Below are 9,293 nucleotides of genomic sequence, written 5' to 3' on the forward strand. Positions count from 1 at the left end.
TGAACCCAAATGCAGAGGAAAGTTCAAATAAAGTGATTCATTAAAGCAAACGAGGTCAAGCTTACAAAGTGTTAGCCGTAGCTGCTTACAGAAAAAAAACTTGGAATGCAAAATGCAAAACATTTCAAAAGCAGAATGCCATAAACAGAAAGACCAAAAAGGCAAACCTTACAAAAGGCATAAAGTAGTGAAGTCCCAAAACAGAAGAGCAACACAAGGAACCAGGATCTTCAAGGCAGAGCTCAGGGACAGCAAAGTTGACCACCGGACAAAGGTTTATGTTCTGACAGTTTGTTTGTGGAATGAGTCCAGTATTTATAGGTGGTGGGTTGATTGTAGCAGAGTTCACAGGTTTGTAATGGGCTGGGCTGATGAGAGTGGAACCAGGTGTGTAACTAGGACTGATAGGGCTGCAATGGGAAGTGGGAGTGGCCGAAGTGGAAAGGAAAGACAGACACAACTGGGCAGAGGGAGAGATACAGGGTGCGTTCGGAAATGCGCATAGTGTGCCTTATTTACGAACGACCACAGCTGTGACGCATTCACACCGCCGACACCGGACAACCCCAGCTTCAGGGTAGGGTCGCTCAGTGCGGGCACTCGGCACACCCGGTGCGCAGCGCACTGGATTTTCGAACGACAACGCACCGAGTGCACTGAATAAACGAACGACAAGAGAGCACACCAGTGCGTTCAGGGCGCATTTCCGAACGCACCCACAGAAAGAGGGGAATAGACAGACAGAGGGCCAGACCATGACAGATAATGAACAGAAGACCGATTTGCGTCTAACTTTACTTCGACAAGGTAGAGATGTATACACACACATAGGCTACATAAATATATATACATACACATGTGCATATGTACGTACAGTCGTACACACACAAATACATACACAAATAACTCAGATCTCAGCATAGGACTTGGTATGATCACCGTGCCACTGCATAAGTTGTATGTTTTCTTCTGTTCCAGGCTTTATGGATAAAGTTTGAAATTGCGAATGTATGGTTATCAAATAAATATTGAACTAAAACGCTGTCCAGGGACTGACCTACATGTATTTTTTATCAAAGAGTGTTTTTCTTAAATCATGATAAAAAGGACAGTACAATAGAAAATGGAATTCATCCTCAACCTCACCAAGTTCACAATAGCTACACAGTCTTTGATCTAATTCCGTTCCAATGTACCGTCCTGTTTCAAATAGTGGCAGTATTCCCGAGGGGAACTGTGCACACAGAGATCGTTGGCTCTTAGATCATACACAACATATTTTTCACATTCATACACAGTTTTAAACTGGCAATATGTACATAGTTTAGGTTTGTCATTGATTTCTTCCAACCATTTAACTCTGTATTTTGTCATAGCCAATTCCTTGAATATCCCCACATCCACCTTCTGTCTGTGGATGTATAGAGATGCCCAAGTTCATGCTCCTGAGTGAGTGAGAGAATGAGAGAGTGAGAGAATGAGTGAGTGAGTGAGTGAGTGAGTGAGTGAGTGAGTGAGTGAGTCAGTGTTTCCACACCTAAGCGCAAAACGGCCGAGAGCCGCGGACAGAAGAAGCTGTCCGCAGCTTCTTTTCCGAGTTTTTAGACAGCTGATGGATGGAAAAGAAGTTCCACCTCCGCGGCTGACTGCCGCGGAAGAGAGCGTTTCCGGGAATCTGGCCGTCGCGGCAGTCGTTAATTAAAACCCGGAAAAGAAGCTGTCCGACAGCCGAAAACGTCCACGGCTCTTTAGTAAGTCTGGCAGCACCTAGAATGTGAGTGAGTGAGTGAGTGAGTGAGTGAGTGCAAGAGAGAGAGAGAGAGAGAGAGAGAGAGAGAGAGAGACGCCTAGCAGAGCAGTTGGATGTATAATGTAGGTCAATGGAACATCTCTGTCCCAGTGCCAGTCGTTGTGTTGTCCCAGGAGACCGGAGGCTTTTAAAGCATCAGTGTGTGTGTGTGTGTGTGTGTGTGTGTGTGTGTGTGTGTGTGTGTGTGTGTGTGTGTGTGTGTGTGTGTGTGTGTGTGTGTGTGTGTGTTACAAGCCTACACCACATCCGGTCCCTTCAGTCTGCTCCCACCTCAGTGTTCGGCTGCGTACGTCGGTGAATTTTTCATTTCATTCATGGCCAACTTGTACATTGTTGGCAGCTCGTCAGAGTGCATTTCTAGTTACTACTATTATTATTTTATTATTATGTTTGGTGCAAAGACTTTTTTTTGCCACTAGTGATGACTTGCCGCCTTATAAAAGAAATATCACACTCATGTGAAGTGGGCGCTCTTGTCATCATACAACATTCCGTGCTCAGCCAATCAAATCATCACTATAGTGGTACACAAACACACAAAGCTGCATGGGCATAGGAGGGACTAGTGCCCCTCAAAAATAAAGAATAATTAATCTTAATGGTTAATTATAACCGTTAACGAATTCCGGTTACCTTTTCTAAATGGCTGTCCCTATACAGCACATCACTCTCTTGGGCGATACGCTTGCCAAGTTTAACCAACCTAAACCCCAGCATGCGTATCGTGCAGGGAAAGCTTCCCCAGAAAATATCAGATCACAACGCGTCGCTCGGCTGAGAAGCTCTCCCCACAATAACAGACAACAGAAAAGACACTAATAGGCCTAATATAGAGTCCCATGTGGGAATTGATCCGTCATTCATTCAATCCTTTCTGGTTCTGGGACTCTGCTGCACGCGAAGGGTTGTGGGACCTAGATGTGCGACGAGGCGTCTATGGCGGCGCGGGGCTGGGCGGAGTCAAGACCTGGCGGCACACCGGGCAGGTGCCGGACCTGTGCAGCCAGCGCTCGATGCACGGCCGGTGGAACGCGTGGCCGCAGGGCATGCGAGCGCACACGTCGCCTCGGACGAACTCGCCGCAGCAGATGGGACAGGAGTCTTCCAGCGTGTCGTGGTCGACAGTGGCGTGTGGCAGACGGTCTATCAGATTGGCCGGCGGCGGAAACGCCACGGCCTCCGGGTAAACGTCCGGGTCGGAGTGCGCCGCCTCCATGTCCTCGATGTCCCGGAGGATCTCGATGAGCCCGATGGCCCCGATGGCCTCGACAGCCTCGATGACGGCGGAGCCCATGAGCGCCAGCCCCGCCGCGCCCTCTACCCGCAGCTCCCGCTCCAGCCTCTCCCGTTCCAGCGTCTCCACCTCTTGCGCCAGTCTCTCGTATTCCCGCGCCAGTCTCTCGTGCTCCCGCGCCAGCCTCTCGTGTTCCCGCGCCAGCCTCTCCAGCCTCTCCTCTATCCGCGCCTGCGGCGCCAGCCTCCCCTGCAGCCTCCGCCGTTCCTGCGCCAGCCCCTCCTGCATCCGCTCGAGCCTCTCCTGGAGGGTCTGTAGGCCCACCTCCAGCTGTGCTCGGGTGTCCTCCATGGTGTGTCCCGCCCCTCCGCTGATCCCTTATATATATAGAACACATACCCGGAGTGACGTCACCCAGCGTTCATTTTGACGGAAAATTGTGATTTAGTCTTAGGCCTGACTCACACGTGCACAACAGATTGATGTATAGCTGATGCATGAGACTTGTTTACTGATGCAAGCTCGCAATTAATTTCCAATGGGAGTCACATGGTTTGACGAGGGGGAGGGGGTCAGTCGAAACACAGCCGAAAGCCGTACAACAAAAATGTTGTGTCAAACCATGTGACTTCCATTGGAAATGCATTGGGGCAAGATGTAAACAAACCCTTTGTTTACATCTAGCATCCAACAATGTTGTATGCTAGATGCGAAGGTGTGAGTGAGGCCTTAGCCTTTTGAATAATAACACACCATTTAGTCTTAGTCCTGTTTTAGCCATCTGACATTGTTTAGTCGACTAAATATCAATAAATATCAAAATCGTCTTAGTGTTGACAGCTATTGACAGCAAATCCAGATTTAGTCTAAAGGTGGCCTTACACTAGCCGATTTTTTTCAATCTGAAATCTGATAGCACCACACACTACAGGATAATCGGAGCGGGGCAGAGCAAATATCAAACATTCTTGACGTTGATCGGGCCGATCCCGATCGCGCTTTGAGCGGCCCCGAGCAGATCGATTGAGTCGGGCACCCCCCGAGCGTCAAAAAATGCCCGATTATCGGCTAGTGTAAGGCCACCTTTAGTCTTAGTACAAACATTGAATGCCATTGACAATGAATGGACAGCTTTGAGTGTTTGTCTAAACACAAACATTTTGTAAACACAAACATTGAAGACGAAGGTGAGGACGCACATTGATGATTGGCCGGAATGAGATGATGTATGATGATGCACTGTATGTATGATGATAAGAGTGTCCCTCACTTCACAGGGGTGTGATTCATTTTGGTTAATGCATAGTCTACAGTTAGATTGTTGGATTGTTTGTGCCATATAGTGCATGAATAAATCCACTAAATAGTGGCGCAACGTGTCTATATACAGTACGTACGTATGTGGTGCACCTCTTTCCCAGGTCCAGGTGCCTGCCGCAGTGCCCTGCCAGCATCATCGTTCTCCCTCTGACCTTGTCTGTGACCCGCAGGAGTGCCTCTGTAGAGGCCCACGTTTCTGATGTGGTCTGCCTGTCGCTTGTAGACGCCGCCCAGGGTCTTTTTTCCTGCTGTGAGCGTCCATTTCTCGGCCCCGTACAGCAGCACTGACTCCCCTGTAGCCACGGACAGCAGCCACCTCTGGTACGCAAGTGCCCTCCGGACCGGGTGCGTGTGTTTGGTCTGACGTTTTGATTGATTGATTGATTGATTGATTGATTGATTGATTGATTGATTGAAATATTTATTAACAGTTTGCAGAATTACAGTACATTTCAAGCACAAACTCAATACAAAGACTGTTAACTGTGAGTGGACGACCCAATTAAGCGTTACACTTGTTTACAAACGGGTCCACCTTGTTCAATTCATCAAAACATTTAGAGACGTACAAATAGACACTTCTATATAGTCAAAGAACAGAACAGGAATTCATCATAAGGGAGGTAAAAAGGGAAAAGAGACATATACAGTGAGGGGAAAAAGGGGTGGGCGGTGATTCAGATTTTACGGAGGCCAGTTTCGAATTGCAGCCGTCCATAGGTGCCCTTTGAGAGCGGTTTTGAAGGAGTCAAGGGATGCGCATGTCTTAATGACTGTTGGTAGGGCGTTCCACATTTTGGTGGCATAGGAGCGAAAATAATTTAGTCCTTTGTTTGTGCCGAATCTGGGTTGTACATGGTTCGTTGCACTTCCTCTGGTGTTGTGGGTGTGGACTTCGTTAACATTAAGGAAGTATCTAGACAGGTACATGGGTATCTTGCTGGTGTACTAACAGTCCGACAGGCAGGAGTCCGACACCCGACCTAAAACCCAAACCCTAAACCTATATAACCTCACAGGAAGCCACTATTATACTGCCAATTATATTTGTAATTAGGCTGTCTGCATGCTGTCGTGCAAGTTTACAGATACAGATAGGTACAGTTGTGAATTAGCGAACTGGACATTTTGGACCGAATGTTTCCTTTATCCTCGTGTTGGCTTCTGTTTTCGCCAAGGTTTTTATTTGTGTTGTTTCTCATAAAGCGCACGTCCGTTGTCCTTAAAGTTCCACAGCCGTCCGCCATCCAGTCTCTCCCACCCCTCACTGGGTACGATTCCGGGAGGAAAACGGAAAAGGGGTGAGTTATCCTGTTACCGGCCAACTCACACATGGCTGGAGCAACGGTAGACTGGAACTCACCTATGCTTTTTTATGGCATAGGCAGCTCCCGGCAGGATCCGCCGGACATGAGACTAATTCATTAGAGCGACAGAGAGAGAGAGGAGTGTGTGTACATGTGTGTACATGTGTGCGTGTGTGTCAATTTAACGAAGGTGCAGACGATCAGAAATCAGCAGAGAGTGAGCGACGTTATGCGCTACTCTATGCCGAATTGAAGTGGACTCGGCCCCAGACTTTTTTTTCTCCCTGGAAATAAAAATGTCTGGGTTTCCGAGGCTAGAGCAACGGTGTTGTTGGACTAATGCCTGAGGGACTGTTAGTATGTCTAACCAACATATGCACCCCAACGCAGTCAATTGGGCACCAGGATGCTCGCAGTCCTCGGCTCCCTTGAGCACTGTCCTGTTGGTATAGTGGCAATGTTGTCTTTTTTTATTATTATTATTTTCTTCCTGTGTTAAATGTCATTGCTTTTATTTTCTTGGCATTGAGCTTGAGGCAGATCTTCCTGCTTTCCGTTTCTACTGCCAGTAGTAGGCTAGTAAGGCTACTTCCGTTCCTTTCGTTCCTGTACCCGAGACTATAGGGCAATGTCATCTGCAAAGTAGAGGTGCATGGTGATGGGATTGGAGTCTTTTATACTCACTTAAACACTGCCTGTTTACGGGAACCTCTGATGTGCGTTGAGATGATTTGTGACCGGGTCTGGCAAATAGGCCCTCATCTCGACCAGAGTAATTTTTCAGTTTTTTACAGATTATTAAAGTACAGAATGTAAGCTTTCATATGATGTATCATTCAATGAAATTGGAAAATATTTGAAGGAGATATGACCATTTTAAAATGATTGTGCCGTTTTACCCAAAGCTGAGAAAATCCCCTTTGAATGTTCACAACATTTCAACACCTAGAGCTGGCTAGCCTACTCTGACTTATAAATGTATACATCTAATTTGCCCAAATCAATAGTTGATTCCAACAGTTGGAATGAAAACCTTCTTCAACATTCAAGCTGTGTTAATATGAAAAAAAAAACGAAAATCACAAAAAAAAAGAAGAAAAAGTTTATTTTAGATTTTCTGCCTTTTCATTCCATCTGGTTTTGTTTGTAGTCGCCCAGAGAGGGATTACAGAGGTCTTTACCTCCCAACCATTCTTCAAAGTGATCCGTGGTACGCTGCAGGCAGATTGCAGAAATAAAACGATATAAGACTCAGTGGTTCTCAACCTTTTCTTGCTTGCTCAGTTTGTGCCGCGACACAGTTTAAGCAAACTGGAGCTACGAGAGACACCACCGAGCGAGCTAAATCGAGCGAGTTGCCGTGTCGAACATTGCGAAGTACGCTTGAGCCGACTCAGCCCCGTTCGATTGTGACCCGATAGGCAGAGAATAGTAAATCCTCGCCCCCCTACAATGAACACAGTGGAGCACTCCCTACCCCCCACTGACCTTGGTCTCATCCAATCACAAGCCGCGGTGCTCCTTCCAGCCCCTCCCTTTGTGGGGCAGCAAACAGGGACAATGTCGGGTCTTGAGACAACTTGTTGTGATTTGGCACTATAATTACATTGAATTGAATGAAATCACACGTTGGCAACAAAATACACTACGTCTTTTGCTCGCTTGCTCCACAATGACGTAATTTTGTTCTCAGTGACCTGCCACAAAAACAGATAAAAAAAAAAGTTCAACTTGGTTTGACGTATGCCGCAGGCTTCATCACGCATCCATTATTCAAAGATCACTCTCTCGTAATCCCAGAAGGCTATGCTGGTCCACCAGCGGAGGAGGCCTGGTCTAAAATGCCCATGCAGCAAATCTGTGCCTCTCAGAACTGTACATCCTAATTGTTTATGCATTATACACAGACACATCATTGCATAAGCTGCTATAAGAAAGCTATAGCCTAATCAGTTATCTTACAATAAATGCACCACATCTTTTTGTGTATGTGTGTGTGTGTGTGTGTGTGTGTGTGTGTGTGTGTGTGTGTGTGTGTGTGTGTGTGTGTGTGTGTGTGTGTGTGTGTGTGTGTGTGTGTGTGTGTGTACGACGTATGTCGGTAATCCACTTAACTTGAGAACCCTTCACCCCACCGACTTCCAAATTCCACACACGTTCCACACCACCACACGGAGTGCAGTGCCCCGGCCTTGACTCGGTCGGATACACGGTTGTCCAGAACCACCATAAAAGGCTCTGCGGTCGGCTCTGCCATGCAGTGGACCTAATGAGCCAAAGTCCCGACACCTGTGCAATAAGGAGATCAAGGCAGGAAGGAATAAAGCTTGAGCACTTTTACCACAACAAGTACAAGTAATGGGTGTCAGATATTTAGAAGCTTGTTTCACAAATGGCACACTTGTAGGGTCTCTCTTATCGTATTGACAATACAAGTAAGGGGTTTTCAGATATTTACAAGCTTTATTTATAGCATGTATAGCGCTATACTGTCAGAATTCGGTACTCTAAAATGGTCGGCTCTAGCGTGTGTAGGCTAAATGGTAAATGTAAATGTTGCATTTATACAGCACCTTTAACCCATTTTGACCTTCTAAATCCTGACAGTTTTCTGAAAAAGCTATGTTTCTATGTCAGTCGTTCTTCGATTTTTCAAAAATAGCAGACCTACAAGCTCGTAGCTTATACCTACCTATGAGCTTGTAGATCTGCTATTTTTTAATAGCTAAAGCACAACATAATTCTAACACCAAAATGGGTTCCCGCCCAACATGGGTTAACCATACATAGATAGTATACATTCACCCATTCACACACCGATGGCGACGGAAACCACGCAAGGCACCAACAAGCTCATCAGGAGCAATTAGGGGTTCAGAGTCTTGCTCAAGGACACTTCGACACTAAGGTCGCATTCACACCTACTTCGGTAGACTTGATGCGAATGGGCGGAGAAGTTGGGATTCTTGTCATCCGCAGCAATTGGAAACGCAGCAGAGAACTTTATCGATGTGTTCAATTCATAAACTACACAGTGAAATCTATGGTGTTAAAATGATGCTTCTGGTAATAGTTAGGACTTGAGGGTAACGTGGACGTCTCGGCCGTCGGGGACTGGACTGTGTGTGTGTGTGTGTGTGTGTGTGTGTGTGTGTGTGTGTGTGTGTGTGTGTGTGTGTGTGTGTGTGTGTGTGTGTGTGTGTGTGTGTGTGTGTGTGTGTGTGTGTGTGTGTGTGTGTGTGTGTGTGTGTGTGTGTAAATTTCACCGATAACCCACACCTTCAATCACTTTATATCATTCGCACCTGATTCCGCATCTCTGTAGCTGTACTGGGGAAGGGGAGCGCTTGATTACCTTACAAACCCATGCCGTGCGGGCGTCTAACCACCGCCCGGCTCATATGACTGTGAATGTGTGGCTCCAGGCAGCCCAGTAAAGAAATCAAGCGCTATTCTCCCGTCACATAGCCTACTTGCCGAGCAAAACAAGGAAGTGATGTGGCTCGCTCTGGTGGCGCAAAGCGTAGCTACTTTTGATAGTAATAGTTGTATTAGTAATTTGTAACCGTTTTAGAAAAGCAATAAGCCACTCGAGGCCCCAGCTTACCGGGTATTTTACAAT

At 46.7% G+C, this 9,293-nt stretch overlaps 2 protein-coding genes across 2 annotated transcripts in view; one reads left to right on the top strand and one right to left on the bottom strand.

The window, feature by feature from the left end:
- Positions 1–256, bottom strand: part of plppr5b (phospholipid phosphatase related 5b) — a gene marked incomplete at its 5' end in the record, with an annotated part of 206,257 nt that extends 206,001 nt beyond the window's left edge. The window contains one exon of the mRNA XM_079490194.1: positions 173–256. The remainder of the gene's footprint in view (positions 1–172) is intronic.
- The window catches only part of plppr4b (phospholipid phosphatase related 4b), a gene marked incomplete at both ends in the record, with an annotated part of 63,777 nt that overhangs the window by 12,488 nt on the left and 41,996 nt on the right, over positions 1–9,293 (top strand). The gene's annotated exons all lie outside the window — the stretch shown is intronic.

The sequence above is a fragment of the Electrona antarctica genome (assembly GCF_951216825.1).
Source record: "Electrona antarctica genome assembly, chromosome: 20".
NCBI lineage: Eukaryota > Metazoa > Chordata > Actinopteri > Myctophiformes > Myctophidae > Electrona > Electrona antarctica.